The sequence below is a fragment of the Pongo pygmaeus genome, chromosome 15, assembly GCF_028885625.2.
Source record: "Pongo pygmaeus isolate AG05252 chromosome 15, NHGRI_mPonPyg2-v2.0_pri, whole genome shotgun sequence".
Taxonomy (NCBI): domain Eukaryota; kingdom Metazoa; phylum Chordata; class Mammalia; order Primates; family Hominidae; genus Pongo; species Pongo pygmaeus.
Window position 1 is genome coordinate 93,019,340 of NC_072388.2, and position 13,527 is coordinate 93,032,866.

At 53.5% G+C, this 13,527-nt stretch overlaps 1 long non-coding RNA gene across 1 annotated transcript; it reads right to left on the reverse strand.

The window, feature by feature from the left end:
• Positions 1–306: 306 nt before the first annotated feature.
• Positions 307–6,633, reverse strand: LOC129012140 (uncharacterized). The gene is made up of 3 exons (XR_008493566.2): positions 6,445–6,633; positions 4,233–4,323; positions 307–465 (listed from the first exon to the last, which is right to left on the reverse strand). It is a non-coding gene; the product is annotated as an uncharacterized LOC129012140 (long non-coding RNA).
• Positions 6,634–13,527: the final 6,894 nt, after the last annotated feature.

Genomic DNA, 13,527 nt, shown 5'->3' on the forward strand with positions numbered 1-13,527 from the left:
CCATATCACCAGGGAATCCCAAATGACTAGTGATGAGCATCGCAGAGGTGTCAGCCAGACCCTTGGTGAGGAAGGCCGGCATTCTGGGTGGGAGGCAGGGCTGAGATGCAGGGTTGGGTCAAGGGTCCTGATGACCTGAGGCTGGGCCATCTCTCCTTTTCCCTGCAGGTAGGAAGGGATGGGGCAGGGAACGCCCATTTACCAGCCCTCCCCTGGGATCTGGGCACTCGCACGGCCATCCTGCAAGGGAGGCTTTATCATCCTGATGTTACGGATGAGTTGCTGAGACCCTCATGGGACTTGCCTGAACTCAGAGACGGTGGGATCTCCAGCCACACAGCCTCCGTCCACACAGCCTCCGTCCTGCAGAGGACTGAAAGATCAGAACAGCCGGGAATGTCAGATCTGAGAGCTCCTTGCAGTTCATGTTCCAACATCCTTTTCCTGAGGAAAGGGGAAGCGAGTCTGGAGAATAAGAGGGGCTTGTCAGGCCTTTGTAGGAGCCATGACTTCCAGAAACCCAGGGAGTGCTTTTCCATAGCTTCCTCCCATGATAATCTCATCATGCGATAGACCTTAAACCCAGGTTGTGGGGCACATAGGCAGGAACCTCACCACACTGGAGAAGGATGAGCCCAGACGGCAGGCTGCACTTCCTCATGGGCACATTCAAGATGCCTGCTACCCCCTGGAGACTCCCAGAAATGCCTAGGGGCGAGGAGGTTGTGGTTTGCAATGGATCCCAAGCCCCAGGAAGGAGCCAGGGGCTTCAAGCCCAGGCAACTCGGGTGTCAATGTCATTGTGCCTCATTGTTCCCAACCACAGGAGGTCAGGCTAGGGGCCACTCCCAGCACAGACTTGCTGGTAATGTGACTGCCCCAGATCCCTCTTCAGAACCCAGTGGCTAAGAGCCTACACTCTGAAGTCATCTGCCAGCTCAACCACTTAGAAGCTGTGTGACTGTGGAAAGTCTATTTAACTTCTCTGCCTTGGCTTCCTGATATACATTGCAGGCAGGAGGAGAATGATATTATCCATAGCTCACAGGAAGTTTGCAAAGATTAAATTTTATGACATAGTACCCCCAAGCATTCTGTGTATATATATGTGTGTATATATATATGTATATACACATATATATACAATATGTGTATATATTAATACAATATATACATAATATATGTTATCATACATAATTTATATATAGTATTCATATATTTATATATCCGTATATGTATGTTCATATTCATATATGTATATATCCCTTAGAATAAAGACTTATAAATGTTAGAGGTTGTTATTAGCTTAAACTTGCTGACAGAGAGGATGACAGAGACAGAGGGGATGGTGGTTGGCTGGAGACAGTGGTTCTTAACTGGGGACAATTCCTGAAGACATTTTGGGTTGCCACAACTTGGGGGAAAGGGGAGGATGCTCTTAGTATCTAGTGGGCAGAGGCCAGGGATGCTGCTAAATATCTTATAATGCACCAGGCAGGACCCATGCCTGCCTGCCCCCCACCCCATAGAATTAGGGCCCAAATGTCCACAGTGCCATGGGGAGGAAGCCTGGCTGAAGAGCAGGGGCAGTGGAAAGTGGCTGTTAGGGAGTAGAACGGGGCCTGAGCCAAGCTGACAAAGGGGTAGGTTTGGATTTCGGGAATAGCTGCCACCAGAAGAACTGAGTGGATTTCCAACGCCTTGTGACTGTTACATAATGGGATGATTCACTGAATGGGGCTCGTAAACCCACTCTGAAGGCCACCAGCAGGGGGACATGTGGCTGTGGTTTGAGCAGCACAGAAAGAACAGCCATAGTGACCATGTGCAGGTCGGGGTCCTCCTTTAAGCAGGAAAGGGGAGCCCTAGGCAGGTCTCAGCCCTGCTTGTAGCTGACAGCACACCACACACACATAGTTTACATTCCTTAAGTGAAGAGGTGGATTTAACCCACCAGTTAGTATGACAGTGGGCAAATGAACTAGTCTTTTTTTGAGACAGAGTCTTGCTCTGTTGCCCAAGCTGGAGTGCAGTGGTGCGATCTTGGCTCAATGCAACCTCCGCCTCCCAAGTACAAGCGATTCTCCTGCCTCAGCCTCCTGAGTATCTGGGATTACAGGCATCTGCCACCACACCCAGCTAATTTTTGTATTTTTAGTAGAGACGGGATTTCACCATCTTGGCCAGGCTGGTCTCAAACACCTGACCTCAGGTAATCTGCCCGCCTCAGCCTCCCCCAGAGTGCTGAGATTACAGGCATGAGCCACCACACCCAGCCGAACTAGTCTTCTAAAAATATTAAGTACCTACCTGTTGAAGTCTCCTGTTTTCTACAAATACAACACTCCATCTCTTTCTTGGTGCGCATGTGTGCAGGTGTGTGTGTGGATGCCCCAGTGTGCACGTATGAGCACATGTGAGATGTGCAAACTAACAACTCTACAGGCATGTGAGGCACCTCACACGTTGGAAAGGACTTGAGCCTAACCACCAGTGTGCTGCTCTTCACCCTTCTGGAAAGTTCTGACCCTATGCAAACCTTTCCCCTCTCCAGAGCCCTGAGAAATTGAGGAAGGGAGTGCACTGTGGAGCTCTTAGGAATACAGGCCCTTCCACACTTTGAGTGCCTCTGAAACCAGATGAGGGACTGGAAGTTGCTGCATCCACCAATCTTTTTTCTCTGAGAATAAAAATTCTAATCATAAGTCAGTTGGAATTTAAATCAAGCGTACCTAAATATTTTCAAAAACAGAAATAAAAAATGGGATAATTATTTTGGAAGAGTTTGTGAATCCTGGGATGCAACCTCCTGTCCCACGTCATTTCAAAATAATTGGTTGTTGGATAAAATTCAGCCTCTGGGCATGGTGGCTCACGCCTATAATCCCAGCACTTTGGGAGGCCGAGGAAGGTACAGTTTGAGACCAGCCTGAGCAACCTGGTGAAACTCCATCTCTACAAAACATACAAAAATTAGCCAGGCATGGTGGCGTGCACCTGTAGTCCCAGCTACTCAGAAGGCTGAGGTGGGAGGATCACTTGAGCCCAGGAGGCAGAGGTTGCAGTGAGCTGAAATTGTGCCACTGCACCCCAGCCTGGGTGACAGAGTGAGATCCTGTCTCAAAAAAAAAAAAAAGAGAATTCATTTAACAAACATGTTTGCTGCCAACCTTTGTGCACACAGGTACTCTCATACATACTCGTGCACACGCATGGTCTTGTACGCACCCGGTAAGGAAACCTTCCAGGAAGCTCAGGGCCCCCTGGTATGAGCTGACACTGGGTGAGGAAGGTGAGGGCATGAAAAGAAAGGGCGTTTGATATTGATATTTCTCATGGTCCAAAGTGGCCATCTCCGCTTCACAGCTAAGGAGATGGAAGTATAGAGACTTGAAAACATGTTTCTAGGTTCAGTGCATTAATGCAGGGTCCAGATTTCTTTCTGTCTTTCCTTACCCTTTCTCCCTTACTTCCCACTTTCCCTGGTGCCACTGAAGCCAGCCACATCCCCTCCAAACTGCACTGTCATAGCTCCTGGCCTGGCCCCTGAAGAGCGTGTGACCTGGGCAGTCACATCGACAGCCAGGGCTGTGCCCTGAGGGTGGATACACTGCAGCCCACAGGGCACTGCCAGCCCCGGGCTCGTGGGACAAGTGCTGACTGGATGCTAGTGCAGGGCCTGCCCGTGGCCCTCTTGGCATTCCAGCTGGCCTCTCTGTCTTTGCCCTGCCCTCAGGGCCTCTGGCTTTATATTTACCAGCACTGCCTGGCCCAGTGGGATCAAATGTCTGCCATGCCACACGTCCCAAGCAAGGACTGCAGAGGCCTTCAGATGATCTCCAGGCTGCAGTACCCAGAGGTCTGGTTTCTGACCCAGGTGCCTGTCCAACCCGAAGGCTGCTGTGCATCGCCTTTTGGGAAAGGCTGGCCTGGAGAGAATCAAAGCAGGTGGCTGCATTTTGCCAGATCTTCTTGGTAGGGCCTCTGCGGCCTATGTGGTCAGCCCCAGAGGACCTGCGCAGCCTCCTCTTCCTCATGGCTCTGCCTCTGCCCCACCGTCTGTCCATCTGTGTCTGGCCTGTTGAACCCTTTTGGGCTTGGAATGCCCTCTCCCTTGGGCCGTGTGGGCCCTGGGAGCAGCTGGCATGGGGTTGGTGTGGGCGCTGGGCCAGCAGCCTGTCTCCCTCCCTCTTCCCTCCACTCTCTGGAGGCGGGGAGCACCAGGTCCTCACCTGTGACGCAGGAGTCAGGACTGCAGCAGCTTCTTCACAGGCAGGAGTGAGGCTTCAAAGAGTTAACACTCCAGCAAGTCCGTGACAGGGGCTGCAGGAAGGGAGTGCCCAATAAGTGGAACTATTATTATTTTTATCCTCAAGGCACAAATTAAATGCCAGGAGCCCTGCTAAGTGCCAGAAGCAGCGTCAGCTCCTGGAATATACACTTCCTACCCACAGGAGGTACAGCCTCAGGGAGGACAGAGGCGGAGGGAGGTGGGAAGGAGGGAGTGGGGGAGGGGAGGGGCGACAGAGAAACAGCAGGGCGGTGGGGGCATCTGGAAGGAGGAGTGACAGGAGGGGTGGGGCCAGAGAGGAGAGGAGGGGATGAAAGGAGGGGATGGGAGGAAGGGGGTGGAAGGAGGGGTGAAGGTCAGGGAGGAAAAGTGAGTGGTGGGGGAGTCTAGAAGGAGGAGTTGGAGGAGGGATGGGGCCAGAGAGGAGGGAATGGGAGGAGGGGATGGGAAAGGGGATGAGAGAGGAGATGGGAGAGGGGATGAGAGAGGGGATGGAAGGAGGTGACGGGAGGAAAGGATGGAGGAGGGGATGGGAGGAGGAAATGGGAGGAAAGGATAGAAGGAGGGAAGGGAGGAGGGGATGGGATGAGGGAGAGGAGGGCATGGGAAAGGGGACGAGAGAGGGGATGAGAGAGGGGATGGGAAGAGTAGATGGGAGGAAGAGATGGGAGGAGAGGTTGGGAGGAGGGGATGGGAGAGGGGATGAGAGGAGGGGATGGGAGAGGGGATGGGAGAGGGGATGAGAGGAGGGGATGGGAGAGGGGATGAGAGGAGGGGATGGGAGAGGGGATGGGAGAGGGGATGGGAGAGGGGATGAGAGGAGGGGATGGGAGAGGGGATGAGAGGAGGGGATGGGAGAGGGGATGAGAGGAGGGGATGGGAGAGGGGATGAGAGGAGGGAATGGGAGAGGGGATGGGAGAGGGGATGGGAGGAGGGAATGGGAGAGGGGATGAGAGGAGGGGATGGGAGAGGGGATGGGAGAGGGGATGGGAGAGGGGATGAGAGGAGGGGATGAGAGGAGGGGATGGGAGAGGGGGTGGGAGGAGGGGGGGGAAGGAGGGGATGGGAGAGGATGGGAGAGGGGGTGGGAGGAGGGGTTGAGGGGGGATGGGAGGAGGGGATGGGAGGAGGGGGTGGAAGGAGGGGGTGAGAGAGGGAATGGGAGGAGGGGGTGGGAGGAGGGCATGGGAGAGGGGATGGGAGGAGGGGATGGGAGGAGGGAATGGGAGGAGGGGATGGGAGAGAGGATGGGAGACAGCAACAGCAGAGACTTAAACCAAGCACTTCTGAGTCTGGGACCCTGTGTGCCTGCAGATCCATGAGATCCTGACACAAAAAGATTGTGTAAACTGCAATGTTTGGGGTCCATGCGAGAGATGGTGAGAGAGGCCGGGGGAGTTTCAATGAACACATGGGTAAATAGCAGCCACCTTATGTAACTCCAGCCAGAGTTACTGAGATGCTTAACAGCTGCTGCAGACCCTAGGGAGTCAGATTAACTATTCTCAAAAGGGCCAGCCATCCCTTTGATGCTTGCCCAGACACCCGGCTCCCAGGTCAGAAGCATTGCAGCCCAAGACCCAGGATAAAAAGCACAGACTGTATGAAAATTGCAGGCTGCTCTGTGACGCAGTGACGTCCAGCACTGGGTTGGATGTCAGAGCACACCACTTGCTTCAGTTGTCCAGTCCCATGCCTCTACCTAGGGCAGATGCTGCTCAGAGTGTGGTGCTCCTATAAATGCAGGAGCCATCAGTGGCCCTGGCATGCTCAGTGGGGCACATGGATGGCCTTTCTCCTCCACACCCTTCCTAGGAAGCCATCAGGATTTCATCCAGATACAATTATTGTCCTGGCTTTGGGATACTTAGAACTGAAAGAGGTAAAATAATAGCCTTCAAACTCACATTGACCTTGTTCCTCATGCCCACCTGGGTCCCTAAGGCCCGCAAGATTAAAACCCAAGATCAAGACTCATTCTTAGTGAGTCTTGTAGCTCTTAGAGGGTCTTTCCTGAACCAGCCCAGATGTGCTGTAAGTTAGAAGCCTGGGAGGGCTCCACTGGGTTCTTTTCTTTGGGTCCCATTAGGCTGAAGTCAAGGTTGGGCCTCTTGTCTGGAGGCCCTGGGGAAGAATCTACATTCAAACTTACTCAGGTGGTTGGCAGCGTTCAGTTCCTCGCAGCCGCAGGCCTGAGGTCCCTGTTTCCTTTCTGACTGCTGGTGGGGACCTTTTCTTAACTCCTAGTGGCTTCTCCGGTCTTTACCCTATGACCCCTGCCATCTCAGCAATGAGAACCTCTGTTCTCTGTTCCCATTGAATCCCTCTCACCCATCCAATCTCTGCCTTCCTCTTCTACCAGCCACAGAGAAAATGCTCTGCTTTTAAAGGGCTTGTGTAATCAGTTAGACCCATGGGTAATCTTCCTAGTTCAAGGTCAATTGATTGGTAAACAACATCTGCAAAATCCCCATTGTCATGAAAGGTGACATGATCATAGATGTGACTGCTCACCACATTCACAGCCCCAGGGACTAAGGGGAATCCTGGGGGCTTCTTAGATCTGTTTCTTTCCTAGACCCTCTCGGGTCTGTTTCCTTCTCGGCTTTTGGAGTACCACACTCCTGGTCTTCCTCCTTCCTCACTTCACCTCCTGCTTGATCTCGTTAGCTGTGTTCTCCTACCACCATCAGCATATTTAAGAACATCAGGAATCCATAAAAAATCATAAGAAAGAGGGCTGGTCCAGGCCACCCAGGGAGCTGGCAGAAGCCACCCAAGCCCGGAGTGGACTGAGCCACTCTCAGTTCCCGCTCCAGGCCAGCTTATTTTCCAGGAGCTGGGGACATCTTCCAAGCCCAGTAGATGGAAGGACTGCCCAGGGTCAGGTAGTCCCATGGGAGATTTTGGGAAGCTCCGAATCACCTTCTAGTGGACTGTGAGGGGGCAGCTCTGACAGATTGGGGTGCAGATTGGGGTGGGTGAGCCAGAACTGGCCCTTTCTCCAGCTTGGCTGGAGAGCATTCAGGAGAGGCCTGGCCTTTGGGGCAGAAAAAGGCCACAGACGCTAGATCTGGGAGTGGACCTGCACCAGGCATGATAATAACGACAATAGTGACGTCTTTTGAGCACTTTCTTTGTGCTAGATGCTGAGTGCTTTATGTACACCAGCTAATTTCATCTCCACAGAAACCCCAGGAGGTAGGTAATATTGCTAATCTCATTTCATGGAGGAAGAAACTGAGGCTAGGTGAGGGTGAAGGACTTGCCAAAGGCCAGGCGGCTCATGACTGATGAGAGCTGCTAAGGGGTGCCTGACCTGCCATTAGTGTTCCTTTCATGCTGAAGCACGACTCTATCAACCTTCATGCCAACATTAAGAAAGTGGTTTTAATAGCAAGAGACTTTCCGTGTGGGAAGTTGTTAAACTAGGACTGAGGCAGGGAACACCAGAAGAAACTTATTTGGATTCAATACAACAAAGGGCAGATGTTCTAGTGGTCACAGTGACCCAGAGGTGGATGAGGAGGCTACCGTGGGAGGGGATGAGCTGCCCATCACTGAATATATGAAGTGAAGAGGCCATTCTCATTTACTGAGGTCCTAGTATGACAGACACTGTGCTGAGTGCCTTACCTATGTCATCATTAGGCCCTCACAGCTCCATCACATAGGTACTGTTGTTGTCCCCCACTTACAGATGAGGACTCAGAGGCTCAAAGAGATTGAGTGATTCATGATGGCTACACAGGTGGTTGGTGTGAGAGTCGTGACTCAAACCCAAAGCTGTGCATCTCCAAAGCTCTGTTTGCATGCATACATCTATTGAGCGCCTGCTGTGGGTCCAGTACTATTCTTCTAGACACTGAGACTCCAGCAGGGACAATTAGGTCCCAGTCCTTGACCTCATGGAGATCACATTCCAGTGGGGAGGGAGAAAATCCACAGGAAGGAGTGCTAAAATAGAGCCGCACAGGGGTGAGGTCATCAAGGCTAAGCTGGGGTCGGGGTACCTGAGATGGTCAGGGAAGGCCACTCTGAGGAGGTGAGTTCTGAGCTGGGATCTGGAAGACCAGAGGGAAAGAGTACTATGAAGAGATTGGAGACTTGTGCTCCAGGCCGAGGGAACCACAGGTGCAAAGGCCCTGCGGCCAGGAAGGAGAATAGAAAAGCCACTGTGAGAGGAATAGGCAAGGGGAGCTAGAGCATTTGGAGCCTCATCAGCCAGAACGTGAACTTCATCTGTCATGTTTTAAAGTGGTGGTGTGCTGTAGCCAGCTCAGACCAGCTCATAAGAGCCAGTGTTAAGTCTTCAGGCATTTTGCAAACAGGTTGTTAAATTGTTAGTAGCTTGAAATCAGCCATGACGGGAGGATTGACACCACGGGAATTGATGAATGCCATACATCTTGGCTTTTCTGCCATTCACTGTTGACCTGAACATCACTGGTTTTGGCAGGGAAATGGGGAGATCTGATTTTCGCTTTAAGACGAGCTCTCTCTGGCTGCCAGGTGGAGAGTGGCCCACAGGGGACAGGAGCAGAGAGAACAGTAGGGAAGGCCAGTGCTTGCTCCAGGTGGGACCAGCATGGGCCAGCGAAGAGAAGTGAAGAGATTCCAGAGATTTTGGAGGCAGAGCTAACAGCCTTGCCGGGCCAACCCCCACCAAGAGGTTCATAGCAGGAGGCGACAAGGTGGCATGGAGGGGCATGACTTGAACCCAGGCCTGCAGGGTCCCTAAATTCGTTCTGTGCCCTACACCTCAGTGATTCTTCCCAGGAAGGTGACGGTTCTGGGACGGGAGAAAACAGTTGATGATGACCTGGCTGCCCCTCAGCCCTGGCTCCCTCTGGTCAGAGCAGCCCCTTCCCACACGGCCTCTTGGGAGGTCATCTCCTCTGAGCTATTCCAGGGAGGTGAGGGGTGGCAGGATGTCAGTATCATAGACACTGGAAGGCCCAGAACTCCACTGTGGCCCCTCGGACCCTGACCAGAGCCCCCATTCTCGGCCGCGGGAAGGCCCTGTCTTGGGAGAACTGAGCTGGAGACAGCCTCACAGTGTCCTAGGACCTGCTTGGGTGATTCCCCAGCTCTGGGACCTGGAGCTTTTCCTGGTGCAGAGCAAGGATGAAGTGGGGCACAGGGAAGTGGGTGCTGGGCCAGGCTGAGGGCCTCAGAGGAGGTGGGGCCCCAGCACAGCTTCCTGGGCCCAGGATGCCCTGGGTTTGCCTCTTGTGCTAGAAATGGAAGGAGGGGACAGAGGTAGACTGCTGAGATTGTGTCTCAATGCAGGAGGAGCTACATCGTGCCAGGTCTTAGTAAAATTCTGGCCGAATCAACAGGCCAAGTTTGTCTTCCTTGCACCCTCTCACCTCTTCCCATCAGAGCCACCTTTGCCAGCCAACCCCAGCAACCTCTGTCGAAGCTCCTGTGCTCTCGTGTTAGGGGATCAGCCCATTGTGATCCTCTGGAGGGAGAGAGAAGAGATGGGCAGGAAACAAAACTAACGCCCGTCGAATACCTACGATGGGTCAGCCCTGGGCTGCTTGCTTTCCTAAACGGTCAGAACAGATACTCTCTTAAAGAGTTGTACCAGTTTAAAAGTTTCCCCTTTTCCCTGCCCCTAAGACATAAAATGTTCATTCATATCTTTCTAGACTTTCTCCTATGCACACATGGGTTAATTCTACAAAAATGAGAAGATGCTAAGTGTTGTACATGGATTATCTCATTTAATCCCTAGGTGCTATGACCCAAACTTTGCCTTTCAGGAAACTGAAGCTCAGAGAGGTCAGTGCTTTTCCTGAGGCCACACAGCTGGTAGCCCTGCCTCAACCTGCAGCCCCACTCTGCATCCTGAGCGTCAATGGCTGAGGAAGGGATGGCCTTGGCCCTGTTTGGGGGCATTTGGGGCTGTAGACCAGATGGGGTGAATTCTGCAGAAGGCCTGATCAGGCCCTTCCTTCTGCTGTGCCTGGTGACCCAAGCCTGGGGGCCGATTCCAGCCCCAAAAATCCTTGTTAAGGTTTTTGAAAAGGGGTTCTATTGCCATTTAATTGCAGCTCTGTCCTTGTAGCAGGTTCCCAGCTCCCAAGATTCCCAGCTGCCTGTAACAGACAGACTTGCCTTGGATTTCTCTTGCCCAAGGCCCAGGCGGTAGAGGCTAGTCTGGGAGGTGAGAGACCTGTGCCCCTCACCGCTGTGGAACCTTGGCAGCTCCTGTCTCTCTGCCTTGATCATTTCTTTTCTTCTTAAGTTCCTTTCACCTCCATGTAAGTGCTTGAGTCTTCCCCTAATTAGGGAAGGGTGGGGTCTGCTGGTCTGCTGGGGAAGGGGGAGGAAGAAGAGGAAGAGCCAGGGCGGTGAAGAGGGGTCTGAGGCAGGCCTGTGGGTTTTAAGGAGCAGGATGGAGAATAACTACATCTGGAATCCCTGGACCTGGGTCCAAATCCCAGTGTGGGGCGTATGCAGTTGTGCAGGATCTGTACTCACAAGAGTCCACATTTAGCTTTATCTTCTGCTATTGCATCTTGAAATTCTTAATAATTTTTGTACAAGGAGCCCAGTGTTTTCATTTTGTACTGAGCCCCACAAACTGTGTAGCCAGCACTGTTACCTTGTATTAACTGTGTACCCTTGGGCAAGTTACTTCACCTCATAGACTCAGTTTTCTCATCTGCAAAATGGAGCAGTGCTACCACCACCCCAGAGGACTGTTCTGAGAATGAAACGAGAGACTCCTGGTAAAGAGTCAGGCAGGGGCAAATCCGTGATAGGACTCAATCCCTGGTGCTTGTGACAGTCACTCTTTGGGGGCCTGGGTGGGAGAAACGGCTCCCAAGGAGCTGCAGCCTCTCCCAGCCTTGTCTGTGTGTTCTCTCAGCACCTATGGGACACTTCAGGCCAAAAATGAAATTGTCACTGGAAAACAAATAGTGCCACCATCCCCACTCCAAACCCACCTGCCCACCCCCACCTATGGAGTCAAGTGGTTTACAGCCTTGAACTTCTGGGAAGTAAAGTCCCGGAATTTTTGAGCGTGGGAAGGGACGAGAGTCTGGCGAGCCTTCTCCAGCATCTGCTTCTGGCCAGAAGAGGGTCAGTGATCTGCCTGTCCCCAGTGAAGGTCCCATACCCAGAGGTGCTAATGGAGTCTTCCCCAAGAACAGCCTTCCGCTGTGGGACCCCCTATCCATCACTTTCAAGGTCCTAACAACTCAGCCTCCCAGATGGTTCTGGATCTTGACTTTCTGGATTAATATCGGAACTATTTTCTAACAGTGAGATTTTGGGCAAGTTACTTAGCCTTTCTGGGCCTCAGTTTTGCCCTCTGTGAAATAACAGCTTTGACCTTGGTGTGTCATGAAGATGAATGAACTCCTGCATGGAAGTGCTTAGACCTGAGCCACACAAACATGAGTCACTCCCGCTGCCACGCTGCCAGCCTCACCGCCACTCTAAGCCAGACAGCATGCTCAGAAATGCTCTGACCATTTCTGAGTGGGCAGATGATAATGAAGCTGACTCCTCCCTAAGCAGGCTGCTTTCTGAACCAGCTCCGGCTCTGACCCTATGACTCCTTCCAGAGCCTGTTGGAAGCCAGCACTTATTGAAAGTTCCCAGGCATCACGGTGGCCAGGAACTGAAGACTTGGGGGTGACGGGGCTGTACCAGTTATAGGGCTGCAAGGGAAACAAGGCCCCTACAGAATGGTACCCTCAACCTATCCAGAGCTGGGGACGCAGCCCCGTTGTCCCTGAGCCTCCTCAGCCTATTGTCCCTGAGCCTCCATGGAGGAGCACCTGTGGGTTCTGTTACTCAGCTGTCCTGATTCCCTGGGAACAGCGCCAGGGTTTATACTGGGAAACTTCCGGGCCCCACTGCAGGCTCTTAGGATATGACTGTCAGTCAAGCCAAGGGGTGGACACATGGCCCAGGCTCAGCCAATTGGGCGCCCTCTCTTGATTCTTGAGAATGGAGAGGATGATGAAAAGGGGTTGAGAAGGATTCATTCTGGGGGCGCCTCCCTGAGTTCCTGCCGCATGGATCTCCAGGGCTGCCCTGAGCCCCTGTCCTCTCTGGATTTTCAGCTGGATTTTCAGCTTTTCTTCTGATTCTGCGCCTCCCTACAGCGTCCCATGCACCCCTCCTTGCCCAGAGTAGCCCGGGCAGTCTCTCTGCTGGCTGATACCCTTTGACTGCTGCCAACAGCTTCACCAGCCATGGTCCAAACCACTCCCACCCTGATTGTCCCCTTCTGCTTTGAAGGCTCTGCCTACAGTTTGCACAGGCTGTGCAAGCTGTTCCGTGCCTCCGAAGCTTTGTCCCTGCCATTCCTTCTGCCAGAATGCCCTTCCCACCTTCTCCTCACATTCTTATCCTCGTGAAACACCTCGGACACTGCTGACGCTGGGGGACTCCTCCACCCCTCCTCGAACTGGGCTGACTCCTTCTCTGGGCAACCCCAGCCCCTGAGCTCCTCTCCCTCTGCATCTATGCCCCCCACACCTGCATCCACCTCCCTCCTGAGTCTGAACCCAAGGCCAGAGCCAGGACCCTTCACCTTCATTCTCAGTCGGTGCTCAGCACATAAGCGAGGGGCTCTAGTACCATAGAGAGGCAGCCTGGGCACCTGTCAGGGACTCCTGGGCTAGCTGGGGCTGATCTCACTGCCTGCTGGTGAGCGGTCGTGAGGGGGAAGAGTCCAAACCCCTGCCCCTGCCCCTGCCCCCAGCCCAGCCCTGACCCTGGCCCCAGCCCCAACCTTTGATCCAGATCTTGCTCCAGCCTTGCCCCAACTCCAGCCACAGACCTGAACCCCCAGCCCTTGCTCTGCCCCCGAATAGACCCCAGCCCCTCCCTCATTCCTGGCCCCTGCTCTGGCTCAGGCCCTGCCCTGGCTCCTGCCTCCTTCACCCTCTCTGGGGACCTTCCCCACCCACAGCGTTCCTCCCAGTGGAGCCCACACTGAGCTGTGGCTTCCCAGGAGCCGTCTGAGGTTGCCCAGCTCTGAGCCAATGGAAGCCTTTGCGGGGGAAGGCCAGGCCAGCCAGCAGGGTGGTGCGTGTGGTGGGGGTGGGGTGTCAGGGTGGGCAAGAGGCCCAGCCCTCCCCACCCCACCTTCCCTGGTGGCACAGGTCCAGTGGCTCCAACAGGAGGCTCAGGGCCAAGCCGTAGGCAGGGGCAGTTCCCAGACATGGGTCCTTCAGCTGGCTCCCACCCCCTGCACGGAGCC